The following is a 22,561-nucleotide window of genomic DNA, read 5'->3' as shown; positions in this document are numbered from 1 at the left end:
TGTCTGAAGGAGCAGAAGGAATTTCTCCAGGTTGAGCCACCTGGTACCACTACACGGGTAAAGGAAGTCTCTGGACTGCATTTTGTCAAGATCTCCCTTGCCCGTGGTGGACTGGCAGTCCTTCCTGGTTGTGTGCTGGTTGTAACAGGATCCCCTCACTGGTGCCTCCATGCCACCCCTGTGTCTCTCATTGGGGAGCAAAGTCTTGGGTCTGAGGGGTCGAAGAGGCTGCTTCCAGAGCCGGGAGCATGTTGTGGTGGAATCTCTCTGCCAGTGCTGCCCAGCCTTCTGGGATCTTCCAGGGGAGGGGACTCCTGGGCTGGGCAGAGAAAGAAAATGCTTCCCCTGAGGGCTTGTCAGCAGGCCTTGCCTGGTGTGATCCCTGGAGGGACCCTCATCTGGGGACAAGCCTGCCTGGGCTGCCTTCTGCAGCTAGGCTGGGACCTGGGAAATCCTGCGCCGTCGTCTTTTGTGTGAGGAGGGTTGCAAGACACCCTGCCTTGTTGTTCCTACACTCTGGGCTCCCTAAACAGTTTGTCATCCTCTTTCCACCTTTCAGAGTTCTCTTTTGGTTGCCTCTTTGTTATTTTCAGGGTTTATTGTTATCCTTAGTGGGGAGCAGCAGGGAGAAACAGGTCCATGCCGTCTTGTCCAGGACAGAAGTCTCTAGTTATCTTTTCATTATTGATTTCTAGCTTTACTTTCTTATCATAAGAGAAAGTGCATGAAGTGAAGATTTTGGAGGGTTGGGAAGATGGCATCAAATCCAGAAGTAGCCTCCTTTCCCAATAGAAGCAAAAGAAAAGCCAGCAACAACTTAGAGCTTTATGACATCCCAGCAGCTGCAGCGGTGGCAGAAGGAAAACAGACAGAGATGGTTGTCATGGAGATATGGAAGACAAGAGCATTTATGGGAATGGAATAGCATGTGGACTGATAAAACCACTATAAAGAGGGAGAAAGACCAGGACTTTCGTGGTGTTTGAAGTGATGCTACCTAACACATGTGAACATCCCAAGGGAAGGAATGCAGCAGCTTTGGGATCCTTAAAACGACCCTCAAATTTTCCTACCTGAGAACTTATGAAAATATGCATAAATCTATTGGAGGGGGGAATTGGAGGAGACTTTTGTCCTTGACATACATTCTACAGATTTCGTGGCTGCTGCATACTTTTCCCTATCAGTGCATCTCTGTCTGTAACCTTATATTAATAGTGTTCACAACTGGGTGTGGTGAGACTGGCAGAGCAATGCTGCTCCCAAATAACAAATATTCTCAGGAGTGCTAGGCAGCGACGTGTCCATGAAATCCATGTCCTTGAAACCAGGACCTGGGATCTTTGGGGACAGGTACTACTCAAATATGTAAACTGAGGCGAACGTTCAAGACTCATTTTCCAAACACCCTCAGCTCAGCTCACTTCTCACTGTGTGCTTGACAGTGTCCTCTGGCTCTTTCTCATGGAAAAACTCGCTCACTGAAGTATGAACCCTACATCTCACATATCTGTGGTTTTGACCTTTCTGTGATCTTTCTATCACATGTGCAGTTTAAGAAAATTTGATGACAATTCTTGATGGCAGAAAGAGTTTGTTGAACTAAAAGACAAATGAATTAAGGTTTATATGGGATTGTAATTATTAGTTGACTTACGAAAGCTTCAGAAGTGATTAGAAACCAAAGAAAGCACACAGTTCTGATTTTATGACAAAATTTTTCACTTTTTATGCTTGCTGCATCTTTTCTCATTGGCTAAAATGTAACTTTATGATTTTAAAAGTCTTTGTTGGAAAAGATGGAGTTGGACCTAAGCTCTGGCTGAAATGACATTCTTATTAGTTACGAGAGTTTGAAGGAGAAAACATGGACCATATGTCCAAGAGACAAATAAACATTTAAAAGGCATTATGGTTTCTTGGCAAAAGTACCTAGGAGTATTAGGTGTCACCAAACAAAAGTGTGACTGAAATGGCTCAAGCTGGCTTGGTGAAATTCGTAAAGAAACAGTGTAGTCAATAGGGCCTTTCACAAATATTAAATATCCCAGCTCCCCACTGCAAGCATATGCTAAGATTTGCTTCCCTGCCCACACATAAAGTTACGTGTGGCTAATGACTTGCTTGGCCAATGAAATGTGCAGGAACCTTTAAGAGACAGCTTAGAATGCTCTTCCTTTTCCTCTGTCTCAATGCTTATGAAAGCGCATGTAGACAAGTAGTCTTGATAACCCTATGTCCTTGAGAAGCTACAGAGGGCGTAATTCCCTGCCCTGAACTTGACCTGTAACATGAGTGAGAAACAAGCTTGCGTGGTGTTGAATCCCTGAGATTTAGGTATTGTTTGTTACTGAACTATAACCTAGACTATACTGACTGATACAAAGTTTAAGGTTTATTCAACAGTCTTGGTCACGAAAGCTGCCACTCTCTATTTTGCTGAGTAAAAAGAAAACAAAATTTAATGACCCAGGAAACCACAAATTAATTAAGTCCTGCCTTCTATGATTTCTTTATTGCTTCAAATTTTTAATCATTGAAACAGTTAATCGCTCTACAAATATTACTGAAAACTTGTAACGTGCCACATGCCATGACCAATACATTCACATGGAAAACTAGCAAGTAATGCCCACAATCCATTAGTTTGCCCACATCTAGGAGTCAGTCACTCATGCGTGGAGGAGGTTTATGATCTCCCTGGTTGATGGTAGGGACAAAATGGGACCACCATGATGAGGACTGAGTGCTGTGATTACACTCAGCCAAAGATTGGTCGTCGGGTCTGTCAGACCCCATCTGAGCCCTGGAATCTTTCATTTTTCTCTTCCTAATCCCCAGGGCCACTTGGCCATTACACATATCATTATGTCCATCCTCACAGAGAACCTTCAAGCTTAAAATACTTAGAAAAATTCCTGGCTCAGGGTTAGCATTCTACAAATGTGAGCTATTAGCATCAGTATTGATATTATTATTACTGCCCCCATTTTTAGATGAGAAAACCAGAACCCAAAGTGATCAGCTAATTGGTCTAAAGTCTTAAGCTTGCTAGAATTTGAAGTCAGGTTTTCCCAAACCCATGTTCTTTCCACAGCACCAAGTACCTTTCCAGTAGCTCATGTCTGAGCTAGAGAGTGACCTCTCTCCACAAACAAATGTCAAGTAACCAAAACTGAAAGGCAAATGGAAATGGCTAGAAAAAAAAGATGATGGAGCTCTTGAACCAAAATGTAAAAATGACCAGTCAGGATTTCTGCTTCCGGCCATCAGAGAGTTCCAAATTTATCCTCCTGCTGAAAATAACTATAAAACTGGATGAAATATATGAGAAAGCTGTGTTCAAGCACTGAGCCAAAAAAAGCACAGGCTTGTGATCTCTAACAGAAGGGAATCATGTGAGCCGAGCTCCACATTCACCCTGGTTTTCTGCCTGGAAGCATCTTTTAAGTGTCATGTAGGAGGATGGAGGTGAAGCTCAGGCAGAAGATGTTTCATGGAGCTGAGGAGGCATAAACGAGAAATCCAAGAGACTCATGCTGCTGAAGTGGCCAGAATTTATGGGGTGAGTACTGGAGATAAAGGAGTTTCCCAGTGAACCCCAGAAGTCTACAGAGGGATCCCCCACAGGTCTTTTGTGGGGACTGGGCTATGAATGGGCAGGATAGGGCTCCATAAGGCCAGAGGAGGTCATATGCTATGGAGCTGAGAGCCGAGTAAAGCCACCAAGGTCATGCAGTGCTAGAAGACGTCAGAGTTCCAGCCAAGACAGAGTCCAGAGATGACTCTGATTGCCTCCGACATTCACTTCAGATCCCAGAAAGGCCACACCTAGGACTAAGCCCCATACCTAGAGTAAGGGCCTGACCCTAGGACTAAGTTAGGAAACTAGGTTCAAAATGAAAACAGACAAGCAGCAATCAAACAAGCAACATTTTGACTCTTCCTAACAGAAACTAAAACCAAGCCTGACAGAACAATAAGGATCTACTGGTGATTCAATTAACAAAGAAACCTCGGATTCTGTGAAGGAAAAGACACAGCTCAGACACCCTGTATCACCTAAGTGTCTAACATTCCATGAAAAATTCTTACACATGAAGAAGCTGGAACACATGACCCCTTATCAAAGGAAGAGGAAAATGCAACTCATAATAGAACCAAAACAAGAGTCAATAGGAACAGAAGCCAAGGTGGTCCAGATGCGAACTAACATGAAAGTTCATTAAAATAGTGGTTATCAATATATGTTTAAGGACTGAAAGAAAAATATGCTCATATTGAAGGAAAAAACATTCTAGAAATGAAAAGTAAAATATCTAAAATAAGAAACTCACTTGATAGGAATAACAAAAGATAAAAGCCTGCTGAGGAATGAATTACTGAATGTGGATGCAGATCAACTGATATTTTCAAATCTGAAGAGCAAAGGAACAAAAGACTGAAAAGAAGAACAAATCCTTAGTCACCTGTGGGATAATATCAAGCAGTGTAGCATATGCATAATTTGAATCCCAGAAAATTAGAGGAGAGAATGGTGCAGAAAAAATATGCAAAGAAACAATATCCCAAATTTAGTGAAAAGTAAACTTATAGATTCAAGAAGTTCGGCAGGTCACAAACAAGATAAATACAAAGAAAATCACATGTAATCAGATCATAGAGAAATTGCTGAAAACTAAAGACATATTTAGAAAACCTTTAAAGCAGTTAAAGAAAAAGACACATCACATACAGAGAACAATGGTTAAAATGATAGCTAATGTTACAAACTGTGGAAGCTAGAAGATGAGAGAACTTCTTTCAAATGCCAAATGGGAAAAAAGTGTCAATCCACAATTCTCTATCCAGCAAAGCTATCTTTGTGGCTGAAATAAAGATAGATATTCTCACATAGAGGAAAGCTGAAAGGATTTGTAACTAGTAGAGCTGTCCTACAAAAAATGCTAAAGGAAATTCTTCAGGTTGAAGGAAAATGACACCAGATAGAAACTTGTATCTGGGAATGAAGAGTAGCAGAAATGGTATATGTATATATATACATATTTTTCATTATTTGGTATATATATATAATACACACATATATATAATTCCAAGTATATATAAAATATATATAATTCAATTTTTGTGCTATTATCACCATAAATTTTACATCATTATACAGTATAAATATAATATAGATAGAGAGAGAATACAATGTTATCATTTTTGCTTTAACTCGTCATATATTGTTTAATAAAAATAAAATATACATATAGTCTTTGTAAAGACTTATTTTTATTAAACAGTGTAATATACATAAAACAATATAAAATAAAGTGTATTTATAGTCTTTTATAAAGACTAGTTAAAGTAACATGATAATACTCTATTCTCTTTATCTATCTATCTATCTCTCTATCTATATATATTTTTTTAAGGAAGATTAGCCCTGAGCTAACGTCTGCCACCAATCATCCTCTTTTTGCTGAGGAAGACTGGCCCTGAGCTAACATCCATGCCCATCTTCCTCTATTTTATATATGGGACGCCTACCACAGCATGGCTTGACAAGGGGTGCCATGTCTGCACCCTGGACCCGAACTGGCAAACCCCAGGCCGCCAAAGCAGGACATGAGAACTTAATTGCTGCACCACTTGGCAGGCCCCAATCTATATATATTCTACTCTATTACGTTACATTACATTATATTTATTACATATGGGGATATAAAGTTGATGGTGATGATAGCACAAGAATGGAATTTCACTGTTTAAAGTTCTTATACTTTACATGAAGTTACTATATTAATTCTATGTAGACTATGAATTAATTGAGAATGCATATAGTTATCCTTAGAGAAACAATTAAAAACTAGTACAAAGATTTATAACGAAAGAGTAACTAGAAAAATTAAAATAGAATACCCAAGAAAATTCAATTAAGACAAAAATCAGGAACATAGGAATAAAACAAACAGATGGGCCAACTAGAAAACAAAATAGTAGACTTAGACCCAATCTATCGGTAATCATAGTAAATGCAATTGAACTGAACACTCCAGCCAAAACACGGAACTTACCAAAATGGAAACTAAAGCTGATCTAACCGTGTGCTGACTACGAGAGATGCACCTGAAATACAAATACATGAAAGAGACCGAAAGTAAAAAAGATGGAAATATGTGCTTTATGCAAACAGAAAACATAAGAAAGCGGATGCCTTCGTATTAAAATCAGAAAAAGTAGACTTCAAGACAGAAAGTGTTTCCAGAGATACAGCGGTACAGTTTTATGATAATAAAATATTCAACTCCTCAAAAAGACATAACAATCTCCAAATTAAATGTACCATATAACAGAGTTCAAAATATGTAAAGCAAAAATTGACAAATATAGAAGTAGAAAACTGTACAATTATAGTCGGAGATTTTCACACCCCTTTCTTAGTAATTAATAGACCTAGACCAAAAAGCCCAGTAAGATACAGAAGGTTAGAACAAAATTAACAATCAACTCGACTTAATTGATGTTAATAGAACATTGCACCAAAAAGCTGAGGAGTATACATTGTCTTCAAGTGAACTTGCAATAGTCACAAGGCATTGTGTGCTGGACCGTAAAATGCCTCAACAAATTTTAAAAGATAAAACGTAGCAAAGTATATTCTATGACTATAGGGAAATTAAAAATCAATAACGATAAATAGAAAAATATTTGAAAATTCGGTAATATACTTAAATATCACTGGGGAAGAAAAAATTTAGAATTTAGAAAATATTTTAAACTGAATGATACTTAAAAATACAATATACAAACATTTGTGGGATGTCCTTACTATACAGTGTTTAGGGAGAAATTTATACCTTTAAATATTTATATTAGAAAGAAGGAAGATTTAAAATCAGTGATCTAAGTTTCCACTTAAAGAAGCTTGAAAAAGAAGAAAAATAAAGCAGTGGAAGCCTGAAATAAACACTTCTCAAAAAGAAGTTCAAAATGGTACAGCCACTTTGGAACCTATTTTGAAGTTTCTTTTAAGATTAACCAACAATGGCCAAACAATTGGACTTCTACAAAAATGAAAACGAAAACATGTGTTCAAGAAAATGAAACACGTCTCTAGAAAGACTTGTACAAGAAATGGTCATAGCACCTTTACTCAACTTTACTCAAAAAAGGGTAAAACTGGAAACAACTCAAACGTTTATCAATAGGACAATGGGTAAAAATAAACTGTTACATATTTATGCAATAAAATGGACTCATCAATGAAAAAGAATGAACGGCTGATTCACACAACAACATGAATGAATCTCTCAGACACACCGTTAAATAAGTGAAGCCAGGCACAAAAGAATATATAGTGTATGATTTCATTTTTCTGAAGTTCAAGGGCAAAACAAATCCATGGTGATTGTATTAATTATTTATTGCTGCATAGCAAAGTAAGCCAAAACTTATCAGCTTACAATAACAAGCGTGTGTGATCATCTCCGTTTCTGAGGGTCAGGAATCCAGACACAGCCTAGCTGCATGCCCTTGGTTCAGACTCTCTCACAAGGCTGCCTCAAGGTATTGGCTTGGGCTGCAGTCATCTCAAAGCTTGACTGGGGGACTATGTGTTCCCAGGTTCACTGGTGTGGCTGTTGGCAAGACTCAGGTGCTTGGTGGCTGTTGGCTGGAGACGTTAGTTCCTTGCCATCTGAGCGTCTCCTTTTGGGCCTCTCCCATGGCAGTTGGCTTCCCCCAGAGCTGGGGCTGCAGGACAAGAGTGCAAGGGATGGCAAGCAAAACAGAAGGCATAGTCTCTTCGTAACCGAACCTCAGAAGGGACAGCAAGTCACTTGGCACAGCCCATTCACCAGGGGAGGAGATCACACAAGGGCACAAATAACAAGGTGGGGGTCTTTGGGACCCATCTTAGAAGCTGCCCACCACAGTGACAGAAAGCAGAACAGCAGTTGCTTGTAGGTAACGGGAACTGACTGGAAAGGGACACAAGTAAACTTTCTGGGGATGGAAACATTCTATAACTTGATTGGAATGTTAGTTACATGGGTATAAGCATTTGTCGAGACTCCTCTGTTTATACACTTAGGATCTGTACGTTTCGCTACACGTAAATTCTTCCTCAATTTTAAAATATTTTTTAAAGGATGCAATTCAAAAATATTTTTAAAAGGATGATTTGTCATTTTAGATAGCGTTCGAATGAATGCAGACCCTTATACAGCAGACTAAATAGAGGTAACCACAGAAAAACATATTCATTTATCATGCTACGCTTCAAGTGTATAAACTTCATAAAGTCAAAGGAACACTAACGCCGTATTTTTACAAGGCTCTATTTACTCTCCTCTGGGAAGCGTGTTCAAGGTTTCTAGCCAAACCTCCAAGACTTGGTTGGGGATCTGAGGACAACTAGCCACAGCCTCTTCTTTTAAAGTCCCTGTCTACTTCTCAAAGATGGGGAAAGACAGGCGGCTCTATTTAGGACCTGAGAACCCACGAGGGAGATGAGACATGGAGCTGAAATCAGGGTTGGGACTGAGGACAATGGCCCATAGCCACTTCCCTGCCTTAGGATGCAATGCTTCTCACAGGGGTCATGAGGATTCTTGGACAACAAACACCTCTTAGAAAAGACTGTTTGGACAAATCAAGTGTAAGTGAATTGGAAAGAGGCAGCTTGCGTTTCTTTCAAAATAGACAAGGATTTAAAAACTAAGAGAGGACTTGCTTGGCCAAATACCTTTAAAGTTTTCCAGACCTAAGACATTTAGGAAAGCAGTTCCATCTACTTTGAAAACCCAAAGTGCACGCAGATTGTCATCTTTTGGAATTGGAGGCACCGAAAATGATCCGTTTTGCTCCTTATCTTTTGCCATTCTTGGATGGTGATAACGTGTAGGTCTGTTGTCGTGGGTTAAAGTTTCCCCTGTAGTCAACAAGAGCCACTCATGTGTCAGGCACCATGTGAGGCATGGGAAAAACCAACCAGACAGCTCTCCCACAGCATATGATAGACTTAGCCAAGGGAGGGGGTTTTGATCCTCCTCCCAAAGATCTCATTGGCTGAACATGCAATCAGTTTCCATGGTAGCCTTGAGATCTTTTCTTTGATGATGGGGTTTCAGCAGAAGAGACTTCAAGCACCAGCCTCCAGTAAACCAGTGACCCTGGGAACTTGTGGCACCAAGATCAAATGTTTCCAGGGTTACTGAACCCATTAGGTCACATATCAGAGAGGAAATGTGCAAAAGCTTATGGGTGTGTTAGCTGAGTCTTCAGCTGGGCTCCATCCTCTCCCTCTGAAGCAGTGGGGAAGGCTGGCTGACACTGATGCAAACTCAACGTGAAGCGTGGTTTTGGAAAATCACATCCAATAACAGTGTAACAACACCCTGGGGCTGTTTAAACTCCAAAGAGAATTCTGACTGGAGGACAGTGGCCACACTCATCTCAGCAGCGATGGAAGGAACTGAAGAATCGCAGACGAGTCTCCCTGTACACGCACAGCCCAGCCTCTGGTGTCTTCTCAGGACTCCGTCCTCCACAATCGTAGCAGACATGGGGCAATCTGGAGGCAGTAAAGCCCCAACTACCGTATTTTCATCATCCCCTCCCCGCTACAAACACACACACGTGGAAAAATGCGAGGAACCTATCTTCAGCTGACCCTAGAAATATTTTCAATGCCAAATTTCAAGGGCCCACTTGTTTTCTATAGCAGTTTTGGATAGTTCTGAGTTGCCACACAGAGTAGCAGAAAAACGCATGGACTTCAGACCATTCTTCAGTGAATTTCCTATGTAACTGATTTATCGTCTCTAAGCCTCAGAAATGTGGCCCTTGCCGGGGGTGGAAGACAATAGGAGAGATGTCTCAAGGTTGGAAGCGGGCTGCCAGGAGGGTCATCTTATTGCACAATTCTAGGGAACACTGTTGACATTTTATTCCACGTAAATGATGCCTCTGGAATTGTGCCACTTGGGGCTACTGACTGCTATTCACAGGTTCAGGGTCTGCGACTGCAATTTCCCAAAGGGCAATATCCCTGAGCCCTTTTCTAAGACTTTGTTTTGAGATGCAGACCACAGGAAGCCTGGCTGAATCTGGAAAACCACCACGTAGCAAGAAGAGAATTTGGAAAGAAAACTCTAGAAATAACAACCACAAAAATAAGACTCGCAGCAAGATGAGGCCAAAAGCCAAAAGAATGAAACAAACAAGAAAGTATAACCCTGTGAATGACAGTTAACACATCCAATAAGTGGGAGAACTAACCTCCGGAGAAAATGGAAATAAAAAAGTAATCGAAAAAGACTGAAATTGGCAAGTTTAAAATTCCTGAAGAGACAAAGAAAGGAATCCATCTATAAAATAAGAATAGGAGGTTGTGGGTCAGATATTAGAGAGTATGGACTAAAACAGGAGCATACAAGAAATTAGAAATCTGGAAGTGGAAAGCATAGTGAGTGAAAAAATAACTAATGATGGTAGAGGAGATAAACAAGGGGATTGAACAGAATCAAGGAGAACTGATGACTGAGAAAACCAGACTGTGAAAAATCTCTTACAGCCTGGTTAGTAAAGAGAGTAAAAAAGAGATGGAAAATATGACAAAGAAGTTCATAGTCATGGAGGATAGGGGAAGAATCTCCAAGATACAGCTGACAGGAGTTCCATAATGAGAGAAAAAAAAAGGAGACAATATTTAAAGAGATAGTAGCTGGTAATATTTCAGAATTGAAGAAAAACAAATGTCCTCAGGTTGAAAGCTCACAGAATTCCAAGTTAGATAATTTTTAAAACTAATATGGTACATTTCCAAATACCCACTAAGATTATTTCGAATTCCCACTAAGGGGGCTTTTCTTTCACAAAGAAAAACCACCAAACGCACTAACACATCCCAGGACAGGGCCCCTTATGCTGTATACATACTCCCTCCCAAACAGCACAGCCCACTCACCCCCTCCAGCCGGCACCCACATCATGTACACCCTCACACATCTGCCATCAGTTACCCCCTTAGTCTACACCCCCAGGCCATCATTCCCTACAGCACACCTTCTCTCACACACCAGCCACCGCCCTCAGCTGTGCCAACTCCACTCAGGCACCCAGGCCATGGCATAGGATTGCCGCCATGCTGGCCGCCCCACCTCGCTCACCCACACAGACCCTCTCTTTGGCATCACCATCTTCTCTTCTGTTTCCGTATCTTTCCTCTCCCTTCACCAACCTAATGTATCCTATGGCTTCCTTCCCTCAGAAATGAATCAATGACCGTGAATTTTAGGCAGTGGGAGGAGACATTTTGGAGTCAGAAAATTCCAAGCTTCCCCCGGAGCCCCTCTTGCCAGCTGTCATCTTTCCACCTGTTTGAGTTCATACAATCGCAGAGTCTTTAGGTGGGCCAGTCTCTAGCCAGCATGTGTGTTTCCTCTAGACATCCTCAGCAAAGTCTTATCAAGTCCCTGCTGGAACATTCCAGTGCACGGAACCAGCTCATTTAGTACCTTTAATGAGGGGGGGAAAGTTCCCTAACATAGACGGCAGACTCTCAGTCCACAAACCCAATTCTACTTAGTTTCTGTGGGAAAGCCTCATGCTGTTGAGGTTAGAAAAAAATTAAGTTCGGTCAGTTGGGGTCCTCTGTTTCCCCAGGGCTGTGATTCTGTTCTGGAGGGGGCTTAGGTCAAGGGAACACCTGACCCTTGAGTTCTCTGTCTACTCAGATGTCTGCCTGATCTCCTTGGCATCTGCTCCTGATCTTGGGTCCACAGGGGTCTCCACTGAGGCCCCCACATCCTTGTTGCTGTGGCTCCTGCAGATCCCAAGCTGGCTTCCACCCACATGCACCGTCACCAGGGGTCCCGGGAGTCTGCCTGTGTCTGGGAGGGGTGTGCTGGGGCACAAGAAGCATGTGAGGCTCTCGATGGTGGCACCAAACACTCAGTTACTCCCTGGGGCCCCGCAGCCTCCTTGAGCCTCCACCAGACTCTGCCCATGAAGTGTGTGTCTCCATTATCACCATGTACCCTGGTCTCTCCATGTGCCCACCCCCCACCACGCCCACCTCACCACCCAAGAACTTTTCTAGCCTCTAGGAGAAGTCCTTCTTTTCCTTAGGGGGTGAAAATTTTTCTCTCAGAGTCACAAAATATTGTCACCACAACAGGTTAAGCTTTTTAAAAACACATAATTCAGGAAAGACCATTTCCTCATTATCGCCAAACTTGGAAGCGAAGAAGGAAAGAAGAAAATACTCAAGAAAATAGACAATGGTGGTTAAAAGCACGTTTAATCCACCACACTCGTATTAAATTGAACGTGTGTATTAGTCAGGGTTCTCCAGAGAAACAGAACCAATAAGATATATACAGATCTGCAGAAAGAGATTTATTGTGAGGGCTCGGCCCATGTGATTACGGAGGCTGAGGGTCCAACCATCCCCCATCTGCAAGCTGGAGGCCCAGGAAGCCCACGGTGTTCAAACCGCCTAAACCTGAAGGCCCGAGAACCGGAAGCGTGGATGTCCGAGAGCAGGAGAAGATGGATGTCTCAGACCAAGCAGAGAGCAAACTCGCCCTTCCTCCGCCATTTTGTTCTGTTCAGACCTTCAGTGGGTTGGACGGGACGATGCCTGCACATCTTGGTGAGGGCAAATCATCTTTACGCAGTTTACCCACCCAAATGTCAAACTCTCCCTACAGAAATACCCAGAAATAATGTTTTACCAGCTATCTGGGTGTCCCTCAGTCCAGTCAAGTTGACACACAAAATTAACCATCACAACGTGCCCGCCTTTAGCTTCCACCCATGGGTACCAGCTACCCCAGGGCATGTGGGACACGCCCTCCTGAGGCTTCTCTACTTCAGGAAAAACATCCCAGATCCTTCAAGTACAAGACAGCTCTACGTTCCACCTCTTGTTTGGAAAAGCTTTCTAAGAAAGTAGAATGACCTTGGACAATTTTCTCAACCTCTCTTTGCCCTGGTGTCTTTCCCTGTAAGATGGGGATAGGAATGGTCCAGGCCTCGTGGGCTGCCGTGAGCTCTCATGGTTACTATCATGTGGAGCCCTGAGGCCGGCCTCTCCTCCCAGCTCTGCCGCTGGAACGTTCCCATAAGTGACACGGATTGACTCACTCAAACTCTGCAAAAACTGCAAGAGGCAGGCTGTCATGATCCTCTCCGTTTTACAGGAGGAAACAGGCACAACAAGAAAGGAAGCAACTTGGCTGAAGGCAAGTGGAGCAGCGAGTTTCAGATCCAGTGGTCTGGCCCCGAAGCCCACTGCTCTGTTAATATTCTCAAAGTGTGAGCCTTGGCCTCAAAGCCTTAGATTGTTCTGAATGTTTCATCAGCCCCTTCTCATTTCTAAGTTTGTCAGCTTCTCTTTCTTCTCTCTCTCTCTTTTTCTTTCAAAAATATTTCCTATGGCTTGTCAATCTGGTAAACATCTTTTTTCAAGGAATTAACCCCTATTAGTTAATTTGCTGTCTCTCTTTCTAGTTCGTTTCTCCATGTTGCTGGTATTTCTTTCTTCCTCCTTGTTCTGCGAACCAGCATCCTTGTTTCTTTGTTAACATTTTAGGTCATTAGAGCTCCCTTAGCATTTTCATTAAAACTGCCGTTTGAAGAAATTACTTTCCCTCTGAGAATGGTTTGGCCTAAATCCATACACTTTGTTAGAGTATCTACATTTTAATTATTTTCTTAAATGTTCTTACTTTCTTTGAACTTCCTCCCTGCCTGGTTGATATAGCAAACTATTTTTAGATTCCGTGTGGTTAAGTACTTTTAGGTCCTGGCTTTTCTGTTTATTTCTAATTTTATTGTTTGAGGCCCAGAAGGTGGTGCATATACCTTGGGTTTTTGCCTGCTCTGAGAAGTCCTTGGCTGCTTGGAACGATTCCCTGAGCACACTCCAGCCCCTTCAGAGTCCCCCTATGGCCTTCACCATGTTGGATGGCAAGGGGCCATTTCTCTGTGGCTTTGTACCAGTTGTGTGAACACACACAACTGTTGTGTATCCCCCCTAAGGAAGGGGATAGGACAGCCCCCAGGCAACGTAGGGGAAGTAACAAAGTAACAGTGGGAAAGCCAGGGCTAGACACACAGGGGCCATCAGCCAAGGCAGCCAGGGCACCCCGCCCCCTGGGGATGAGGAGGCCAACCTGTAGTGGCCGCAGCCACAGCAGCCTGGATCTCTCTGCAGACTGGGAGTGGAAGAACCTGGGACATCTGTGACATGGGAACTGAGTGTTTGGACTCTGGGACCGTTCAAGTGGCAAAGACAGGGGACCCAGCCTATGCAGGCTTCACATGGAGCAGGTGGACGTGCTGTGAATCAGTGGAGATGAACAAGGACACAGAGCATTTAGCCTTTGACCACTCACTCATTCTCTGGTTTACTTATTTATGGATGTGCGTGTTCCCATCCACAAACAAGGACGGGGGCCCTACCTCTCAGGGTTCTCATGAACACGCGACTGGACTTCTCCAAAGAGAGCACAGAGTGAAGCTTCCACAGCCACGGGCTGAGGGGTGGTTGTCACAACAATGCAAGCCCACGAGCAGACCTAGTCACGCCATGACAGGTAACCCAGAGTCTGCACAAGTAGTAAAATGCAATCCATGCAACTGCTTGAAAGTTCTCTCCCTCCCGGAAGGACTTGCCACACGCGGAAGAAGTGTGGTGCTTCTCCTCTGGCGCTCTGATTTTACGTCCAAATAGTCAAGCATGTTAGCCACAGCCACACTCAAGTGGGAAGCGAAGCTGGATACAGGGAGGATGTGCCTGGCCTGCCCCAGCCTCTTCACACCCCAGTCCTGACTTCAGATGGGGGCTTTTAGACAGCCCCAAGTCTCTACTTAGGGGGAGCTTAGAGTCACACTTGCTGCCGGTCCATCTGTCGTCTTGTGTTCCACTTCCGGTAACTGGATTTCTGCCTTGTTCCTAAGAGTCAATTCTTAACAGGACCACAGCTCCTCTTGAGTTAGAGCTAGTTTTTGCTCAAGAGAGTAGCATCTGGAGCCGGAGACCTAACCCTGAATCTTGCTGGGGGTCTAGGACCAGCCTACCACCTGCCACCCAGCCTTCCCAAAGTTCGAATGACATCACACCTGCCACCCTGTGGGTACCTATCATGCACAGGCTAGACTCTTTCATGGCTCTGATGCCAGGACTGCCACTGTTGTCTGTCCTATGCTGCCTACATCCTATGCCACCTGGACCTGTCGTTTTTCCTGTTAGACAGATTTGCCCCCCTCCTCTGGTCCCTTCATTGTCTCCCCATCTCAGTTTGATGGGTTATGTTACTGATCCAGGATATTTCTGTCTTAGCCAATCCATCCATGTCCAGCCAATAAAAGAATTCACTCTAGCGAAGTTCCAAGGGGAACCTGGAAGCAGCCATTAGCCACGTTCCTGAGAATCCCAAACACAATAGCTCTTTTGCAATTTGTGTAGCTGATCTACAAATGGGGAGACATGATTTATAGCGGTCTGAAGGCTAGACAGGAAATTCTGGGACCACGCTAGAAAGGTGGAGCTGCAGAGTGAGGAGCCTGACTCACCCGAGACTTAGTCTCTAAGAGATGAAAGTGAAGGCGCATTGGCATTCATTCATTCTTTCCTTTCGACAGATAGATGACTACACACCAACCATATTGCAGGATCTAAGTTGGATACAATGAGGAACAATACAGACAGGGCCCCTCCAGGGCTTTCTGGAGCTTATGGACCAGCCAGTTTCATCCTCACAGGAGAAGAGGCAGCTCCCATTTGGGATTGACACCAAAACCAAGCCTGAAGCTCAGAAAAGTCGAGGCTCAAACCGACAACTGGGAGCCACTGTCGCCGTGACCTCTGCTGTGTTTATGGTGTCCGCCTCTGCCCCCATGACATCAGCCCCTTTCTGGTAAGCTCCTCTCGTTAATCTGATTGTTTGAAACTAGCCTGAAAATCATCTTGGAGACCCCAAGACCTCTGCAAATCTCTGGAGGCTACAGTAAAAGTCGAAGCCGTTGCCTCAGGCTGCCCTGAGCTCTAATCCAGTTCTTAACCCACGAAGAAACTCAAAGCCAGAGGGATTTGTCCAATTTCAGATTTCACTGCAAAAACATCTACGTACATCAGTTGAATTGTGTTGGTAATTTGCCTTTGAAGATGACTTTTTGGAAAAACAAATCAATGATTCTTGCTGAATTGTTCCTTCAAAGAAGCATGCGATCTAAAACAACTGAAATATGAATATTAGCCAGAGAAGGCCCTCCATGTGTCTGTTGCAACCCTACTGGATTTGGGGCGGCTCTGGCTCTTGCTCAGCCCTTGGAAAATCAGAGCTTGCTCCCTTGAAGGTCAACACAGCTTCCTGTCCTGAGAAAGGAACTGGTCAGAACATTCCATCACTGCTGCAGAACAACTTTAGTGACTTCAAGGTAAATGGGTTGGAGACACAAGGCTTGAGTTTCCCTTGATGTACAAATGGATTTAAAAATTAAGACGAATTCTGTAGGGAAAGTTTTTGCTGAACCTAACATGTTTTTCAAAACAATCTAAAAGAAGCCATGGGCCCCAAACCAGCTGAGCTGAAGCTCCCCAACTTCTAAATAAGCAGATCAAGCTTGTAGGTTATACTATTGCTGTGTTTTCCATCTAGACAAGAATCCCCTAGAATCTGCAGGAAGAGAAGAAAAGGAGCCACTCTATGGCCTGCTCCATAGAGTGACTGCAGAGGCGTTTGGCTTCCAGTGCCAACCCCAGAGAGCCAGGGCCAGAAAGGGACCTGGAGGATGGTGGGCTCCACCGTGCACTGGCACGGAGGAGAACCCACGGTCGGCCAGCTCCGATTCCACTTTGGCTGGAGCCGGGGAACAGAGCCAGAAGGACACTCAGAGCAGCATATGCACCATCTCACTGAGGCCTCCAAGAACTCTTTGCAGCATGCAGGACTATCCCATAGCACAAGGAGGAAACCGAGGACCCAGGAGGTGAGCGATTAGTCAGAGGTCTGTTAGTCCTGGAGCTGGACTGACATCGGCTTGTGTCCAAGAAAATTCTCTTTACAATGCCAATTTCAAGACAGGTGCTTGGGAACCACCTGACCCTGGGCATTAGTAGGAGGAATTTGCTGAGCCAGAGCTGCAGCTGGTCCTGGGAGTGTGGTGAGAAGAATCAGAGGGACTGGGTTGCATTCTAGCCCCACCAGCTTCTAATACATGACCTTGGACACTTTATTAGCATCTCTGACCATTTTTTCCTCTTCAGTAGATTAAAGAAGACAGGACACGCCGAGTTCCTGTGGCGATTAAGGGAGGTGAGCCCTCGGGGAATGTCCAGTGCAGAGTGGACAATCAGTCACTTTGAGTGCCACCATCCCCCTCTGGGCACCTGCTTGGCACACGTGGGGCAGGCTCCCCGTGGCTTCCATCCCGCCAGGAAACTTCCGTCCTCAGGTTTTCCCACCTGGTCTAAACAATAGCTGGATCACTTCGATTCTGTTTTTAAGGCAGCAGGCAAAACAAAATCTCTGCCTACTTTTAGCATCCTTGTGGCATTAGTTTTATAATTAAGGATATATAAAAACAAACAGTTTTGACCACAAACAAGCTTACACAAACCAGTCCACTCACCCCAAACAAAAGTGCTTTCAAATGACGGAGGCATGATTGAAAAGCTTACCGAGAACAACCACACTTCATAAAAAACAAAATCCATGACTCATTCCGGCTCAGAGGGTGGGGATGGAGGGGGAGGGGTGGAAGTCAGAGGCCTTGGTGTGATCAAACCTCTCCTGGGAAGGAGAATCCAGGTCGGGACAAAGAGCCCATTAGAGGACGGGGTGTGGGGGAGGGGTCTTCACAGAGGTGACAGGCTTGGCCTGGGCAGTACAGGGGAGCCCAGAGGTCCCGCCGAAGCTGTCACAGGAAGTATCAGGGAATGTGACATACGCTACCAGGCTTCACACATGTCCTGCTGTGGTGCTGGGGAATTGTGGCTGTGGCGAAGGAGACATTTGGGGCCCAGAAAATTCTCTTTATAATGCCAATTCCAAGAGCAAGGAGAGCCCATAAAACACGTGGGGGCCTCTGGTTTCTGACTCTGCTGTGTGCTCAAGTGTGAAATAGAGCAGTGTTTTGTGCAAGGCGGACAGAAGTGCATGCTCCGTGAACACCTCTTGGACTGCAAGGCGTTTCTGTAAGGATCCCACGGCCAGCTGGATCTCAGATCAGTGGAGACCGGGCGCTCCCATTTGGGAAGGCTGTTTCAAGGAGATGCATGTGCCAGAGTCCCGAGTTGTGTCTTCTAAGTCCCTCCTTAGGCACATGTCCCTGTTTGTATCACTGTTACACAACGTTGCTGTACTTTCATCATCTCAAGGACCTTTGAGGGGCTCTCAGTGCCCCATTGTTCAAATAGGGAAATTGAATCCACAAGGAAGTAGGTCTTCTCCCTGGTCACCCACCCAGCAAGGGGTTCAGAGCTGGGCTGCGGACTCAGACGTGCCCAGCTCTGCAGGCGGCTCTGCCATCAACGTTCCAGATAGAACAGGGGTGAGGACAACGGGAGGCCAGCTCTGTCTCCCGAGAGGCCTCCTGGTCAGTGAAGGAGTTAGGTGGCCCCAGCTCAAGGGAACAGATGTATCAAAACTGCATCTGGTCATCTGTAATGCAGAAAGGGCTTCAGGGTGCAAATAGGTATAGGATCCACCCTTTTTCTGGCGAACTCCTGCTCAGCCTGTAGAAGATACGCAGGAGCCAAAGTAAAATCAGAAGAATGCCAAAATACCCTAATGCTTCCATATCCCCTGTCGGAATTTTTTTCTGCCCCAGGGACCCAGCAGGCTGTGCTGTGGAGCCCGACAGTCGCTTCCCCGGCACTTTCTTCTCAAGGGCATGCCTGCCTGAGGCTGGTTGGACAGCACCCTGGGGTGCTTCCCGTCTGGGCATCTCTGATGGAGTGGCTTCCTTCCCAGCCGGCTGTGGGGATTCCAGTTCTAGGAGGGCGGGAAGCTGCAGGTGAGCTACCCGACCACATGGTGCATGGGTCTCCTCACCGGGAAACAGAGATGGCAGTGGTGTCATCCCGCTAGGACTCCAGGGAGGCATAAATGAGGACAGGGCCCCACGCTTGGCAGCACACCTGCACTCGCTACCCTTCTGTGGGGGCACCAGCTTTGCAGACACACGAAGTCTTGTTAGAGTCGCAACTTACAGCCTGGGGACCTTTAAAGGAACTCTGTCCTCTCTGCTCTGATCCCAGTGAGGGTTCATTTTATATTTTCTATTCATTTGTGCTTCCCCAATTGCCGAGTCCTTGTAGTAAACCTCATGGACTGAGCATGTGCCTTCCGGTGGTTTCGTTCATTCACTTAGTGGCTCACTCAGAACAGACATTTCCAGAGGACCTACTGTGGGTGGCTTCCTGGAACTCAAAGTTAATTGAGACGCCCCCAGGCCCCATGAGGTCATCAGTGATGCTCGGTGATGTGGCGTAGGATGAAGAAAGCACTACATTCCATGGGAAGAAGAAGCTCCTAACCCAGTTGGGAGAAGGAGAGAGGAGGCTACACTGGGCGTGGTCTTCCAGAGCTGGAAGGCAGTGGATAAATTCCTGGGAGCGCTTTGCCTGCCCCGCCCCTGCTTCCTTGCTAGGAAAACCCCAGTTGCGTACATGGAGCAGAGAATGGGGAGAAACTGGTTTGCTAAAGGCTTTAAACAGAGAAGACAGCAAGATGTTGTCTTTGGACCAAAGCAAGATGCTGCATTTGAACCAAAAGAAGGGACTGTCTTAAAAAGGAAGGAAATTCTGACCCATGCTATAACGTGGATGAACTTTGAGGACGTTATGCTAAGTGAAATGAGCCAGTCCCCAAAAACAAATACTGTACAATCCCACTTGTATGAGGCTCCTAGAGCAGTCAAATTCATAGACAGAAAGTAGGAAGGTGGTCGCCAGGGTTGGGGAGGGGGGAATGAGGAGCTGCTGTGTAATGGGTGCAGTTTCAGTTTTGCAAGATGAAAAGATGGGAAGAATGATGGTGACGCTGCACAGCCCTGTAAATGTACACGATGCCACTGAACTGTACACGGAGAAATGGCTAAGATGGTGGATTTTGTGTTGTGTGCATTTTACCACAATAAAACGCTTTGAGAGAAAAAAGAAATGGCTGTCTATACTATATTAAAGTAAAATGAGAGAGAGAGAGACAGAGAGAGTTGAAGACACGTCTTTATTCCTATTATGCAGTTAAATGAAAAGAAATAAATTCTCAATTGAACGTCAAAGCTACACATTGGCCTCATAAAGAGTATCAGACTCTCGGACAGGCTCGCTTCCTGTCCTTGTTCCTCTGGTTGCTGGCTCTGGACTTGACCTCCGGGACTCTCAGTCTCTTCATCTACAAAACGCAGCAAAATAGTATTCAGCTTGCTATAAACCCTCAGTGAGTCCTCGTTAAGTGCTCTTGACAGCCTGGTGCATCCTGCCAGCTGTGTAGAAAGAGGTTTTTCAACCTGGATGATAAAGCAGACCCTTGACAATTGCAGAAGAGTTATCTGTAACTCTCGGTGAATCCCACAATTCAAAAACAGTGGGTTTGTCACCTCAATAGGGTGTCCACGAGAGTTCTGCAGGCGGGGAGAGGAGGGACCCCGGCTAAGCTGAAGTGGGAGTGACTCTTGCCTGGTGCTCAGAGGAGATACCCAAGGAGGGGACCACGGGCTATTGCAGTGGAAGAAGGCAAGGCTACAGATTATTTATTGTATGAATTTAACATAATTTATTTATCCATCCTATTGGTAATGAAAATTAGATTATTTCTTGCTTGGGAAATTATACATAAAGCTGCTGTTCTTGTCAATTTATTTAAACATTATGTAGACATAAGCAATCTCTCTCATATTTCTATAGATTCATGAATTTGTTTTTTTCAATGTATCAGACTTCTTGATATTTTAATTGTCCCGAATATAGTCGCCGGGGTCTCTTAAAAGTTGCCTCCTGCATCCTTTTGATATATTTCCATTATTCTTCAAGTACTTCCTTACTTTCTGATATAACAAGATGTTCCAGGCTCATCTACCTTCCCTACCCCAGACCTGGAATCAGCTATTTCTCCAAAGTATGTTCATTTTAGTGGAGAAAAATATTGAGAAATCAAGATCTGGGTCATTAGGTAGACTCTTGTTATGGGCTTTTTGCCCTTTCAGTGGACAGAGCTAGAATGGATGGATGGATGGATGGAAGGACGGATGAATGGATGGATGGATGAGCAGGCGGCCAAAAATAAAATCATGAATTTGTAGTGATATTTCCTATTCAAATTTAATAGAATAGGATTTTTTCTTTCTTTTAGTTTGCACCCATCTATCCTTTGTCTTATGGTGAAAATCTTAGTATCAGTATTAGTATATTTACATATTTATTTTGTCTTATAATAGCCATTCTGTGATTTGATCCATGAAGTATAACCAGTATCTTGAGTTCCTCACTGAATAAATAACTTTGTGCCCCTGGACTTCTGTCTGCCTCTCCTCACACTTCCACCTCCTAAACATGCCAGGGCTTTTGCTTTTTCAGTTTTTATCATTTATATCTTGCTCTGCAACTACAGTTGTGTCTTCCATCTTTTATTTATGTGTTGATTCTGAAAATCAAAACCCAATGCACAGAATTTTTGATAGTATGATTATATATTCAGTTGAACCATATGAACCATATGAACTTTCTTATTTTCAATCTCCTCTTACCTACAAAAAATGTGGCAATTTCCTGTGGTTCAGCCAGATATTTTTATTGGAGAAACATCTACATAAAGACAAGAATGTTTTCCTAGGTCACTGAATCTATGCTGTTTTACTGAGAATATTCCAAGGTTTAAAGTCAAATAGATTCCCTTTTTTAAAAAAATGCCATTAATTGCTTAAGAGGAGGCCAAGTTTCAGTTTCCCTCATGTTTGCATCGTGACTTTCTTTTAAGTTTTTGTTTTGTCTGGAGAATGCCTTTCATTTTTCTTGATGACAGAAGGATCATTTGCCTTCTACGATCATATTCCTCTGATCTTGGAGTTTGTTAACCATATTTTTGTTGAGTGCATTAATATGTTTTGGGGCCAGCTGCCAGTTTTCATTTAAGGATCTCTGTTCATTGCCCTCCTGGGTTTATTTCACCATTTCGTGGAGTGTGTGGTTAAGTTTTCTTGATTCGTCTTTTTTTTTTTTCTGAATATACTCTTATAAAATTTGTTGTGCTTTTTTTCAGGTGGGATGCATGGGAGGTAAACTTCCTGAGTCCTTGTAAGACTGAAAATATCTGCCTTTCGTGCTCACATCTAATTGAAAGGTTTATAAGGAGACAATAATTTTCCCTTAGGACACTGAAGCCCTTTCCACATTTAATTCTAGTTTTTAGTGATGTTGGCAAGAAGTTTGATTTTTTTTCTTCTTCCTTTGTGGCATCTTCTTTGTTCTCTCTAGAAACTACACTCCTTTCCCCATCTTTCTGGCTTAGCAGTTAGCAACTCCTTTTAGTCTGAAGATTTTTGTCTCCTCCAGTATTTC

The sequence above is a fragment of the Equus asinus genome, chromosome 2 (assembly GCF_041296235.1).
Source record: "Equus asinus isolate D_3611 breed Donkey chromosome 2, EquAss-T2T_v2, whole genome shotgun sequence".
Taxonomy (NCBI): domain Eukaryota; kingdom Metazoa; phylum Chordata; class Mammalia; order Perissodactyla; family Equidae; genus Equus; species Equus asinus.
This window is presented reverse-complemented; position numbering follows the sequence as displayed.